Source organism: Temnothorax longispinosus, chromosome 11 (genome assembly GCF_030848805.1).
Source record: "Temnothorax longispinosus isolate EJ_2023e chromosome 11, Tlon_JGU_v1, whole genome shotgun sequence".
NCBI classification, from domain to species: domain Eukaryota; kingdom Metazoa; phylum Arthropoda; class Insecta; order Hymenoptera; family Formicidae; genus Temnothorax; species Temnothorax longispinosus.
Genome location: NC_092368.1, coordinates 18,627,151 through 18,640,808, shown reverse-complemented (window position 1 = coordinate 18,640,808; position 13,658 = coordinate 18,627,151). Strand labels below are relative to the sequence as shown.

The following is a 13,658-nucleotide window of genomic DNA, read 5'->3' as shown; positions in this document are numbered from 1 at the left end:
CATTCCCGGGTTAATTTAGATTGATTTTATTTTCAAATTGATATAGATTCTGAAATCTCGAAACTTTGACATTTACGGTTTTTCACATCTTCGACGCGAAGATTTCACTCCAGACTTTTCGGTCGTCGTCAAGCCCCTTGAACGATTGATGGATACGCTCGCGGTGTTGCAAGTGAAATTTCCACAGATCGACGAGAATGAGATAGATGAGGACAAAGGGAGGATGTGAATGTATGAAATGCCGCTCGTGATAGAATCTGCATGATTGGAAAATAAAGAAATGCGGAACAAATACATTCGCACAAGAGAAACGGCTGTTGGAACAGGATAATCTGCATAAATAAAAGTTACGTAAATCGACCGTTGACGGAAATACGAATAAAATGAAAATAGTTATTCTGCTAAAAATGTATTCTGGATTTTGCAACCAGAATGAAAATAAATTACAATATATGAAAATGCGAATACATACGATTAAGATTTTGAAAAAGAAGTAATTTGAAGTGACGATACCTATTTATAAAGGTAGGATATTCTTTCTGACAGTTTCAGAACGGAAGAGAATCGTAAATTCGAAGGGCTGTTGTGTGAGACTTAATCTGTGAGACTAACCGCACTAAGTTTCCCGCTCCTTCGAGGGGCTCTTGACTCGAGACACATTGTTATCGTCTCTGATCCTATTGACTACTCTACCCTCCAATGGGGCGATGACCACGGGTGCGGCTGCTTCGTCTCCAACGGCGTGTAAGACCGCATATTTTCACCTAATCGGATCTGTCGTACCCTGTTCGCTAATCGAGCGAGATACCGCTGGTTGAAGAAAATTGAAAGTGAAAAATACGTGGTAACAATAGATGTACAGTTAAAAAAGAAACAACTTTCGAGCAAGCTATTAAAAAAATATTTTATCAATATATATCATGATGATGATAAAAGATTCCTTTAATTCCTAAGTAGAATATCCTAAGAGGAAGCCTCCTAAGAGGTTTCAGCTTCGCTTTAAATTTAAATATACGGGTAATTAGGCCACTTTAGTATGGTCTCACTGGGAAGGTACACAAAGCAGTTGTCAGCTGTGTAGAACAATAGCTTAACGTTTCTTCCAATAGACAGAGCCAATATATATAACAAGTATATGGAAATATTTTTCTAAAAGACACAAACAATATTACCGATATTTTGAGAAAGAATTAGAAGAGAAGTCAAAAGAACGGTAACGTAACGACAGATAATTTAACGATTCAAATACTAAAGCTGTCCACTTAACACTACAAACGCTTCGAAGCATTCTTCTTCTCTTTTCTTTAAAGAAAATGAAGAAAGAAGGTGAAGATTAGCTCTTCAAAGCATTTGTAGCATCAAATGGACTGCAACCTAAGTGTGTCGGAGACAGCGCGATCAAAACGGACTTATCATCGCGAGAGTTTCAACTAGATAACTTTCTGCCGCTAATCCATCATCAACAGGTGAGATCGGCGTTTTCCGGAAGGAGTGTATTTCACGCCCCCCGGGGGGGCTACTACAAGCGGAAACATGAGACGTGGCGTGAAACAGCGCGAGACAGTCGCGATGTGACGCATATGACGCGAACCAAAGCCCTCGCAACCCAACCGTGTTACCCTCAAAATCCCATAAAACATTCATCCCCCCCTTATTTATACTTCTCTCGGTGAAACACCACACCCCGTGCTTTTGCGAGCGTCCGACCGATCCGACCAGCCCATCCCGAATGAAACGTTTCGCCGGGGCGATCCGGGAATCCGCAGACTTCGGCCCCCCCGTCGAACGTGACCTGGAGGCGGTTTTTCGGGACCTTTCGTCACCTCTAAGGCCCCGTCGAGCCGGATGAATGAACCGGGGCCCCGGCGAACAATCTCATTCCGGGTCTTCATCCTCTCGGCTCGGGACAAGACGAAGCGGCGAGCGGGAGAGAGGGGAGGAGGCAGGGGGAGGAGGGGAGGAACGCCCGCAGAGTTTTACAAGATGCACCATATGCGATACATTATTATACAATGCGGGAGAGAGAGGCGCGCTCTAAGCGCGCCACAGTCGCTCTCACCTCCGAAGGGGGAGAAAAGGGCGGCGGAAATCCTTTATGGAGCTCGCGCCGAGCGCGGCGGACCGCTCGCCGCGCGTTCGCACACTCGGACCACGTGGACTCGCCTTGCTCTCTTTCTTCTCTTTCAGTCCTTTCTTCTTCCGGTCCCGAAAAAGAGACGGAGAGACGGCCGCTCTCGTTTCTCCCGGTTTTCCGGGAGGGGAAGCGGGGCGCGTCGCGCAACGAGAGAGAGATTTCTTCTCATGCACGCGAGATCGGCCGCAGAAACGCCTTATTCGCATTTCCATGTAACGTCCGACGTGTCGCGACTCTTGAGAGTCTTGAGTACAGTATGATAATTGACGGTCAGAGTGTCAGAGTTCACGTGCGTATCGCCGAACGACTTCCTCATTCTTTCGCGACGACGCTGAGAGAGACAAACAACCGCATCTGGCTACCGAGACTACCGAGAGGCCGATTCTTACGGCGGTCCAGATTCGCCATTTACATGGCGACATTAGCGCTGACGCATTCGCGATGCCGGGCGAAGGGAACCGGAGTATCTCGATGCATCCGTTTCATCCGCTTTTTTTACGTCGGCCCGTGTGTCGCCGGCGCATTTCTCAAACCGCGCGCGCACATTTATTTCGCGCGCCGCGCCACAATCGGCGGATCTGCCCGATTAGATCTGCGCGGCCGCGGTTATCGTCAGATGCATTAATTACGGGTGTAGCCGGGGGGAATTCCGCTCGGCAGCAGCGCTCCGCGCTGCCTCTCTCGACGGCTTTTATCGTGGAAATAATAATTTACGGCATCGGTGTCGCCAGGCAAGGCCGGGGCCGCTTAATCCCCGAACGCGCGCGCAGAAAACGGGTTGCCGCGCAGAAAATGTATATCGGAGGCCGCGATACAGGGTGTCCCGAGATGCGATCTCGCGGCTGTTACATACACGCGCGATTTCGGAGCCGGGTCTTTTCCAGGGACAGGGAATTTTAGCGCGGGATCAACCCAGGTGCTGCTCCTATTATTTTAATATGGCATCATTACCGATCACATCAAGATAATAAATTAATCAATGAAAAAATTTGTGACAAAAAATATGCCCGATGATATTTGCTCTTGTAATTATGCTGGCGATATTTGCATGGAAAGTACTGACTATTTGTCTTTATAATGATCGTTTTGACAGTTTTTATGTAAGCCAAAATTTATTCTACGGTATTTATATCGGCAATTATTTATATTAATTGTAATATATGTATTACATAATGCGAATATATGTACGAGTAAAATGTTTGCTAGCAAAAATGTTACCATCATAAAATATCTACAAATATATTAAATTTTATACTGTATTACATGTTATATATTAGCAGAACTATTCGCATTGTTTGAACACTGCGTATATAGCGACCCGCGCATGTACGGATAAACGTCGCCAGGCCTTCGTTGCTTTTGGATATCCAACCGCTGACTAATACGACAGAAACACGGGGCACCATAAAGTGCGTACAGAATCTGTATCAAGGTTGCTGACCACATCTCTACGCGACATAACAGAACGACGCGTCAGCATTTCCGATTCGCGAATACCCCTATCTAGTTCCCGTAAAAAACTTTAAGTTCTCCAACATTAATTTGTATTTTCCACACTCGTATTTCTCGTACGAGGATTCCCGAGGGGGGAATAAACTCGAAATCCCAAGAGCCTTGGGTTCCAAGCGTCTCAAGGAGATACTTATTTCGTATGAACTATGTTACGTATATGTGTAATATTTTGATACTCTTACTTATCTATCCCCTCATTATGTTCGTTTTACTTGACGTAATCATCAATTTAGAAACTAACGTTCCCGCGACGATCGAAGATTGTGAAAATCGCTGTCAGCGAATAACGTAGTCTTAACAGCGGGCAAGATAGTCGCGCTCGCGTGTACGGCGTTATTAACGACACAGGCGTGCTCGCCGGAAGTGCTCGGCGAAAGAACACCTGATGAATGATTTTAGCGTTAATCCCGAGCGACTCGTTCGACACGGCGCTGGGGCTTGCGCGGAGTTCGACGCGCTCGAGTATTTTTTTTCCCTTTCCTTTCCTTCGGCCCTGCTACCTCCTCGCACGTTTTATTTTATGAATAATGTAGCGACAGCCCGCGGACGTTCCAGCCTGGGGCCCGGGGACGCTTCGCGCGCAACCACAGTGGACACACGCTGCGCGTGGGACGCTCTACGTGACCGCTACCGGCAGTGTGCTCGCATTAATCTAGATCACGGGCGCTATATCGCCCGACCGCCTTCTTATTGGCATACCACGCGAATGAGCAGGGCCTCCTCCCTTCGGTTAACGTACAAATAATATATTGCGGGACATTGACGCCCGTTCCTATCCTCGGCGACATCTCGATTCCGTTTATTATGTCAGGGCCCTGAATCCCTGGCTGCTCCTGGCAGATCTTCTGATTGGAATTATCCACAGAAGATTCCGCATATTGTGAAAAAACAACATGCGAGTAATTAATTAAGAAAATTCCTTTTTCTAAAATATTTTTGCAAACGTGCATATATTTTTTATCGTATTTCGTAAATTAACAAGTCAATCTTTGCTTCTTTCCGAGTTCTTTGATTTTCCTGTGCTTAGATCTCTTTCCGTACTATTATCGGTTTTACTCGACTGAATCCTAACTATGATGACTCCTGCAAGTATAGACAATTTCTTCTTGCTATATTCCTTTTTTTAACAAAATTTTTTAAATAATAAATCAATCCTTATATCTCTTCTCACGTTTTCGAGTTCTTCGATTCTCGTATTCTTAGATTTCCACTCCATTATTGGTTCCACTCGACTGAATTCTATACGACTTGTAGATCACTGCAAATCTTAGCAAATTTCTGCACGCTATATTCTTTTTATAAGGCGAAGCCAGTTTCATTCCTTCTTTACCAAAGTCATCGCATAAATGTGACTCCAGCTTCCAACTTAACTTACCTGCTACATTAAATAAAAGTCAGTAGCGATCTACCAGCGGAGGAACGATCTCGCTGCTCGTACACCGAGTACATGGGTTTACACGGAGCTGGACGCGTGGATTTATGCTTCCGCGATTGGAGACAATCTTGTATCATATCTCATCGGACGTTGTAATAGATGCGGGAAATTATAAAGTTGTAATTTATCCGGAACGCGCTTCTCGCGTTCGCCACCGATGGCAACTATGCATTTCAAACGTAATTTATGATTCCACCTGATAAAAGGATGATCAAGCCTCTCTTATCCGGGAAGAACACTCCAGAGGACACAAGGATAATCTTACGAGTCATTTTAAACACTTCATCTGAAGTGTATATCCGCTTAGAAACATTTTAGCTCGTGTAGGGGTTTGGACCACAGATTTCTTTCGTTAATAGAGTCGAAATTAATGAAACTTTTAAGTCTCAGAGTCCGCGAGGATCCCAAGACTGAAGATGCCACATTCCGGAGGAACAACGAAGCGCCGGAGACCCTCTCGCATTCCTCGCATTCGTTGTCTACTGCAGCGCCACTTATGTAACCCGCCCTTTTACGCCATAAATCTCCGCCCCCGTTTTACGGGGGAACGCCGAGCCGAGCCGAGCCGAGCGCGATGTAACCCACACGTAGGATTACGAAGTCGCGGGCCTGTAAGTCACGCGACGCGAGCTGGCAATCTCCAGCTGTCCATCTTGCGCGGCGGTGGCTCACCGCAACGCGGTAACACGATACTTTCGCGGGTGGAGAAGGACGAGTTGGGAGGAGGGGATGGTTTATGCGGTGACGCTCGCGATTCCGCTGGCGAACGGCGCGAGACCCCCGTCGGCCCCCGGGACCTCCGTTCGCGGAGGGAACGCCGCACCCCCTGCCGAGATACGCGCCGAATCCCCGATGAATACGGCGATGAGCGACGACCGACCGCTCGTAAAAACCACCAACGAATTCCCGCCGAGACGCGAGAACGGAGTTTATATCCGCGGTTCTCTTCCTCGAGCTGAATTTTTTCGCTGAGTTATATTCGGTGTTGATTTAAAAAATTTGTTAAATGTTAAATAAAACATTTTAAAAATTTAATTTATGTATTTGTGAAAATATCGAGAACGGCAATTTTCCTAATTAATTTTTCTTTATGACACGTGAGATGTTTTCCGGATACAATAATTCGCGTAAAGTTAGGTAAAGTTAAATTAAATTATCAAATTTTTCTTTTGGAAGTTAGCACGTATTATACCCTTCGATAACACGGGGCGACGCGACGTTGAGCATGTTCGAGCTTAGGTCACCGCGTTTTGCCGAATTAATATCGCAGGGGTGTCCGGTGGTGCGGACGGACAAACGGATACTAGCGGGGCGCCATTGTCCGTGAATCTGATAACGCGAGCTGGTACATCGCCGACGGGGAAGGACCGACCTCGTCCGCGTTCTCCTCGGCGATGCGTAAAGCGGGGCCCCCGCGCGTGCAGGTGTCGCTTGTACAAATACGCCTGTTATCTCACGGGATCTACTACATCGAAGTATCGTGCCGATCACTTGCGTCCTGTCATCTGTAATAAAGAGACTAGCTGTGTTCCAACTGAGCGGATATAATTCACTCGTCGAGGACTTCCAGGAGGATCCCCCTCCCCCCCCACCCCTCCTTGATGTCTTAATCAGCTGGACGCCGCCGTTTGTGAAAACTGAAGAGAATTGTCTTTGTCTTCAAGCGACAAATGCTTCCAAATACAAGGAATTTGAATCTATTACTCGCAATTAAATTTTGGAATCTAGAAGTGAACCCGACAGATAAGTTTCATAACTTTAAACTCCAACAAATTGATGAAGATTTCACAGCTGTATGGTCCATTACAGTGCCACAATATAGTGTCGCGATTAGAGAGATTTGCAATATCCGAAAGTTCTAAGCACCGAAGTTTCGAAATGTCAAAAGGAAGCAATCACGAGTTTCCTCGAGTGTCGAAGTAGTTTCGCAGGTAGAAAACGACGCTTCAGTTTCTCACCGTATCGAGTCCCCGGAAATTCCAAGGACGCGAAGGAGGGAGGGAGTTACCATAAAATTTCCAAAGTTCTAAAGTTCCAAAGTCACGATGACGAAGAGGAGGCATAAGCCCGGGCCGCGCGGTACCGATTACCGCGATCCAAGAAAAGGGTCGAGAGATACTGCGACACCGGAATGGCTACCGATGATGCATGTCCCCGCGATGCGTTACGGTGCGCGAGAGTCGCCCGGCCGGTCGTTGCGCGTGTATTATGTTACCCTGCTCGTTCCGTCGGTGCCGCGACACGTGTGCCGGCCGAGGTCGTGACTCCGTCGTCATATTTATGTCCCACGGCCACGTTTCTGTACCCTTTCGGGGCCAGAGAGAACGTTGAAATTCCCGGGAGACACCGCGGAGATTCGAGCGCGTTAGCTTAACTATTATCGTTATCGAGGTTTAATCATCACCGAAGGTGTCTTTATAAGTACAAATCTGGAAGTCTATTAAGTTTCAGGATTTTACACCCTTTTAGAGAACTGTCTTTGTCTTCAAGAGACAAATGCCTCCGAATATAAGGAATTTGAAAATCATTACTCACAGTCAAACTTTGGAATCTAGAAGTGAACCCGACAGATAAGTTTCATAATTTTAGATTCAACAAATTCAAGATTTTACAGCTGTACGGTCCATTACAGTATGCCACAATATAGTGTCGCGATTAGGGAGATTTGTAATATTCAGAACAGTTTGTCTTCATTTCGAGTTTTTATTGAAGCTTCGAGATCGCATATTTGCGAATTTAGCTCTGTTTCAATTTTGGAACGCATCGTGAACTTCAAGTTAGTCAAACCTTGGAAAGCTACGGTTTATTTTCCATAATAACGTAGTATTCATGAGCACAAATTACGCTTATTTTAGCAAGGGTATCACGATACTGATCCTCGTTTTATCGGAGCAGCGCGATTCTCGCGCAGTGCAACGAAGGCGAGATGCAGCGAGTCGCCGGCGCATCTTAATTATAAGGGTTAAATTATGAGCGGGTTCCCGGCGCTGAAATATTTGTGTGTTCGCCAGCCGAGGGTTATGGCTCAATTACCACTCGCTATTTCCTTTGCGAGCCGTTGATTTAAAACGGCAACTTCCCACAACGGAAACAGCGTCCGGTGATCATCGCCGCGCGGACGACAGAATTCGCGAGGAACTTGTTTCGCCGTCCCTTTAACAAGATCCCCGTTACTGATAACGATCAAACAGTTTCGCTTTCAAAACCGAGGAGAATTCAAACGTGGAATCGTAAGCCTAATAATACTGAATGACAGAGCACAACTATTTAGCTATTATTCGTGCTAAAACATTTAAAAATGGTTAATAAGAAAAGTATTTATGCCTCGACAAAAATTACGAGAATTGGGATTCTAAAATCGAGCATCTTTGGAAGTTTCCAAAGTAATTAAACAGTAGGATTATTAAAAGTTTCAAGTGGCTCAAATTTGCTTTCAAGTATTCAAAGGCTTAAACATCGTCAGAAGATAGCAAGACTCGAATATTCGAAAGATAAAAAAAAATTCGCAGGTCTGAGTTTCAAGATGAAGAAGCAATAGGGTCAAAAACTGGGTGAGGCCTGGAATCGCGGCTCAAAGAAACACAGTTGAAAAGCCACGGATTCCTCAATCACATTGTTCTCCCCTTTTCTTCCACTTTTTTTCGTCCTTTCCGCTCCGTTCGTCGACGCAACTGTAGACGGATGGGAATCGAAGCGTGTCTATACTCTTGATCGCTGATAAATCGCGCTAATGCATTTAATGAATGAGCAGATACACGTTTCAGATCCGGTGGTACGTACACCTGAATTCCGTGTGCCATTCGATGCTCTCTTTTTTTATGAAGGGAAGGTAAATGCACCAGCTGCGTGCGTTATTTACGTTAAGTGCTGCGTGAAATTAGTTACGAATGAGTGCAGATGATTATGATGGTATACGGGAGGTACTGGAATCATCGAATAATCCCCCCGCTGTCCATCTCGATGAAAAATTAACATTGCGCAATAAAGGCTTCATTAAGGGGTAAAGGATCAAACGCGGAGATTCATCAGAGATTACACCCAACTTTCTGATATCTAAGCGCACTTACTAATCAAGTATGCTTTTTAAGGCGCTTCCCGAATCTATTAATCGTTCGGTCCAATTTTTTAATCATTATATAGCGAGTGTAATGACCGTGGGATCGATGTTAATTATTGATCTGAGAAATCAAGACTCTCGACAAATTCAAAGATGATCGAGAGTAAAACGGGAACGCGAGGCTGATCGGGATTCACGACGACTCGGGTGGAGTTTCCTTACGACCGCCATGTGTAAGGGAGTCGCGCGCGATAAATTATGCGTGTCCAGCGTCCCACGTGTGGTTGCGAGTGCGGCCGATAAATAACCAGTGGCGAAGGAAAGTGCGAGGGCTGAGCGCCCTACACCGGCGATCACTTCAACGGCTATCCATAACGAAAATAAACCTACCGCGAAATCTACATTCTGGCAAATCCGATCCGACGCATCCTTCGCTACTCGGAATCGTCGGCAAGTTTAACGACTTCGTCCCTCTCGTTCTTCGCGCTGCCGCGACCGACACGCGGAAGCCCGTGAATTTTCAGAGAGAGAACGCTTCGCGCTTATATATCCACATATTATTATATAGATTTTCCTCGAACTTAAACAAATCATAAAAATTTTTGCAGAATTTTTATATGTATATATTAATATCTATTTGAATTATTGAATTATCAAGCATCCCCATTACTCTCTCGGTACTTTCAAAATTTAGATTTTTATAAATTTTGTAGAACTTTATATTTTGTAGAGGCTCGTAGTTTTTAAGCTTTGGCATTTTTATGGCTTTACAATTCTGCAATGTTGAAGCTGCAGCAAATTTAAATTCTCATATACCTACATAATTTCGCGTTTCGGTACTCTGGCATAATTCTAGATCTCTGTATATGTGCCGACTTTGATGTGTGTTGCTATCACCTGAATTCACGGAAACGTAAATTTTTGCAATTTTGTGTTCTTTCATTCACGCCTCGATTAACAGCAAATATACAGTTCGCCGTGCGTCGTGGATCGAAGCACGACGAAGGCGCGCTCGAGAAAAATGTACGGGCAAGAGGAAGGGGAAAAAAAGAGCGAGAGAAGGTAGAGCGGAGAAAGAAACAAGGGGAAGGGGGAGCAAGAAAGGAACGGAACAGTCCAGAGTCCAGGAAGCTCTTACTTCCTCGGCGTGCAACGATCTCTTTACGGGCAAGCAATTTTTATGACGAAGCCACCCGGGCGGGCCGAGGTAACACGCGAGGTGACGAGGTACTTTCGACATGTAACGCGGCGATATTCGTATTCTTCTCCCGGAAAGTGACTCGTTAAGGCTTTAAGAGCCGTCGACACGCAGGGCCCATCCTTGGCCTTGCGATCGCCTCAGGGCGACCGGACAATCAGTGAATCGTAATGGCCATCTGTTTGAAGACTCGGGCGAAATTTCGAGCTTAATATCACTTATCTCTTTACGATTTTACGAGGTAAAGATTTCGAAATAAATTTCCGAAAGCTTTTTTGCTCTCTGTAAAACAAAGAAATTATTATAATAGAATATCAAAGTGACAATATACAGCAAACTATGCCAAATTTCAAATCACAAGAAATTCAGCAGTGTAAACAGACAATAAATTTTTTAATGGTTTCAAATTAAAATATAAAATATATATTATACGGACTCTTAGATATTTTTTTAAACTTCTTTCAGATATTTTTTTAGACTGTTTGGAGCCCTATCGATTGTTTGGAAAGAGTGCTTTCGGGGATATTGTCTGAGAACGTGAATGGTCCAAACAGATATTCATTAATGCTGTCCAGAACACTCGAATGGATGTTACGGCAGAATCGAGCTCGTCGCACGGACGTGCGACGTCCGCGGCTAATAACAGCCGGTCGCCGCAAACGCGCATGCGGCGCGAAGATAAGGCTTTGGGCTAAAACCGTGTCGTGACGGGATGTCTGTGCTATTCCATCCTCGGTGTCGGCTATACGTATGCGGCACCGCACGCACTCGCGCCGCGGAACTCGCGTGCACGAGTGCGCGACGCGACGTGTGAACGCGACGCGGAGCGACCCGTGCACGCCTTCTCCGCGGGATGTCGCGTTTCCCAAACAAGAAACGTACGAAGTCGCAAACATAACAAAAAGCTCAAGTCTCGAGCATGGAGCGTCTCCCTGGAGAACGTTGTACCTGGCCTGAAGAAGCGAAATAAGTTATCGCTGCGACGCTGCCTAATCATAATTAACACGAGATTGAATCGTCGAGAGGATTGAGCGGATCTCGCACGACGTCTCCCCCGAATCTCTAGGCGTAAAGTAAATCCTATTACATATTTATTTATATTATTATGCTATTAAGATCGCATCAGGTACCCAACGAACCGAATCACCGTAAGTGACGAGCGCTGGCTAATTTAGCTCGCCGAACTGCGTGCATGTGCATGTGACCGCTCGCTCGTCCTTCTTCCTTGCCCGCGCGCTCGGCCGCGAAGCGAAGTCGGAGCACGCGCGACGACGGAACCAGCTGCTTATCCCGAGGATCTCGGGTTCACCCTCTCTAAGATCGGCTAATGCGATTTTGGAAGGCGCAGCGCGCGAGAAGGGGAGAACGCGGAGAGGCGAGTTCCCGAAATTGCGACAGAACCAACGGGCGAGTTATGTTCGCTCGCGACGATTTTAAGACGATAAGACATTAAGGAGACACCGATGAAGCCACAGTAATTGATGAGTTCGTGGCGTGACGACGCCGCAATGGCGGACACGCCAAAATTAAATCCATATAACGCGGGGCAAGCGCCTCAATGTCCGCAACTCGCAAAAAATTTAAAGTTTTACAGTATTTGCAGCGGGATTTATTAATAGCGAGTCAAACTACGAATTATACATCCTCTGAGTAATTATATTGTCTAATAGAAGATGCTCGTCTCGGAGAACGTGAGCTTATTTAATTTATTTGTCACCGCTCGAAGTAGAGCCAAAACGTACGATTTACAACTTTATATTAAATTGTTAATTAAATGTTACATAACGTTACCTCAACTAATTGCGCTTGACTCTCAAAGCCCACTTCCTTGTTAATTTTAATATCCTCCTCATCCATTTATTTATAATATTATCTGTTTAATTGTTTCTCTTCTTGCTAATTGCTACGCGAGTCAGTGACGTGAGAGAGAATATCTACGTTGGACGAAGGAAATGTCACGTTCCGCCAAGCGATCTGGAAACTCGGCGATTGATGAATTGCCGGTAATTGACGTGGCCCGAGAGGTCACACGAAAACGGCCAATCGAGTGCATCGGCGGGGGTGACGCCGATGCACGTGTACGTACACGTCCGCCGCTCGCGAAATGTAGATCGGCCGGTGATTTACTTATCAACAATCGACGCTCCGCCGGAGGTAAATGGTCGAGTCGTGACCATTAGTTCGTGGACCACGGCATACGTATGGGGCCGGGGGCCCCGTACCTGCGAAGCGACAACGTGCGCGAATCGACACCGTGTGAGGCCCGACTGGATCCCGACACGACGTCTCAGGCCCTGCATAACAACGCGTCGCCAAGTGGCCGTCGATATATTGTAAGAGAGTGCATCAGAGTTCATTTATTGAATCCCTACGACAAACTGATGGAAGTTACTCTCACTGCGGGCCTACTTTTACAAATTTTAAGTTAGAGTTTAGTCAATCATTCTTCTTTCTACACTATTAAATTTATAGTGTCAAATTATACTCAATTTGAATCATTTTAATTCCTATAAGTCGCCATTGTTCCTATTTAATATGTCGTTAATTTGAAACAATAGAGTTAAAATAATACTGTTTTGTGTTGAAATAATAAATTTCGAGACACATGGTAATTAAAAATAACAAAATGTTATTTAACTCAAGGTACTGATTTAAATATTTAACAGTGTAGAAGATGCGCATGTATAAACATATATACGATTCCATTTAAATATACATACTCCTTTATCGTTTCACGAGAAATCCGAAAATTTCCGGAAAACTCCGGAACCCCGAGGCTTCGAGGACGTTCCGAGAATCGCGTATTTCTCGGAGCGAGACAGCCTCGAGGAGGCAAACTCGCTCAAAAATTGCGCTCCGCATTATCCTCCGTAATGCGGCACCGTCGTCGACGCAATTTGCGGGCACTCGTAACGACTGAAATCACAGGTGCACGCTCGCGGAGAAACGCGCGGTTACGCAACAGGCGGGACGCGACTCCTTTTTTTTTCTTCAGCGCGCGGCTCTTCAAATCGGCAAAAATTACTTCGCGCTTGACTTGCTCGCGTGAGCGGCGCGACGGCTATTCTCGACGACTTCGTAACGAGTCGCGGCCTCGTCCCGATCGAAAATAGGACGAAATCGCTCAAGGCAGTCGCGAGGAGCATCGATAAGATCGTCCACGTCGGAGAAATCAAGATTCTCTCCTCGAGTGCCGGGACCCTCTCTTACGCGAAGGTATTCAGCGATCCTCGAGCTGAGAGGGGGCCTCTTCGGGCCTGAAGTGCAATTGCGAGCGCGTTAAATAGCGACTTCGCGTATCTTCTTCTATTCAAGTCGCCGA

General features: G+C 45.8%; 1 protein-coding gene across 5 annotated transcripts in view; it reads right to left on the bottom strand.

The window, feature by feature from the left end:
• Positions 1-13,658, bottom strand: part of LOC139821589 (protein apterous-like) — an 85,179-nt gene that overhangs the window by 8,972 nt on the left and 62,549 nt on the right. The window lies entirely within an intron of this gene.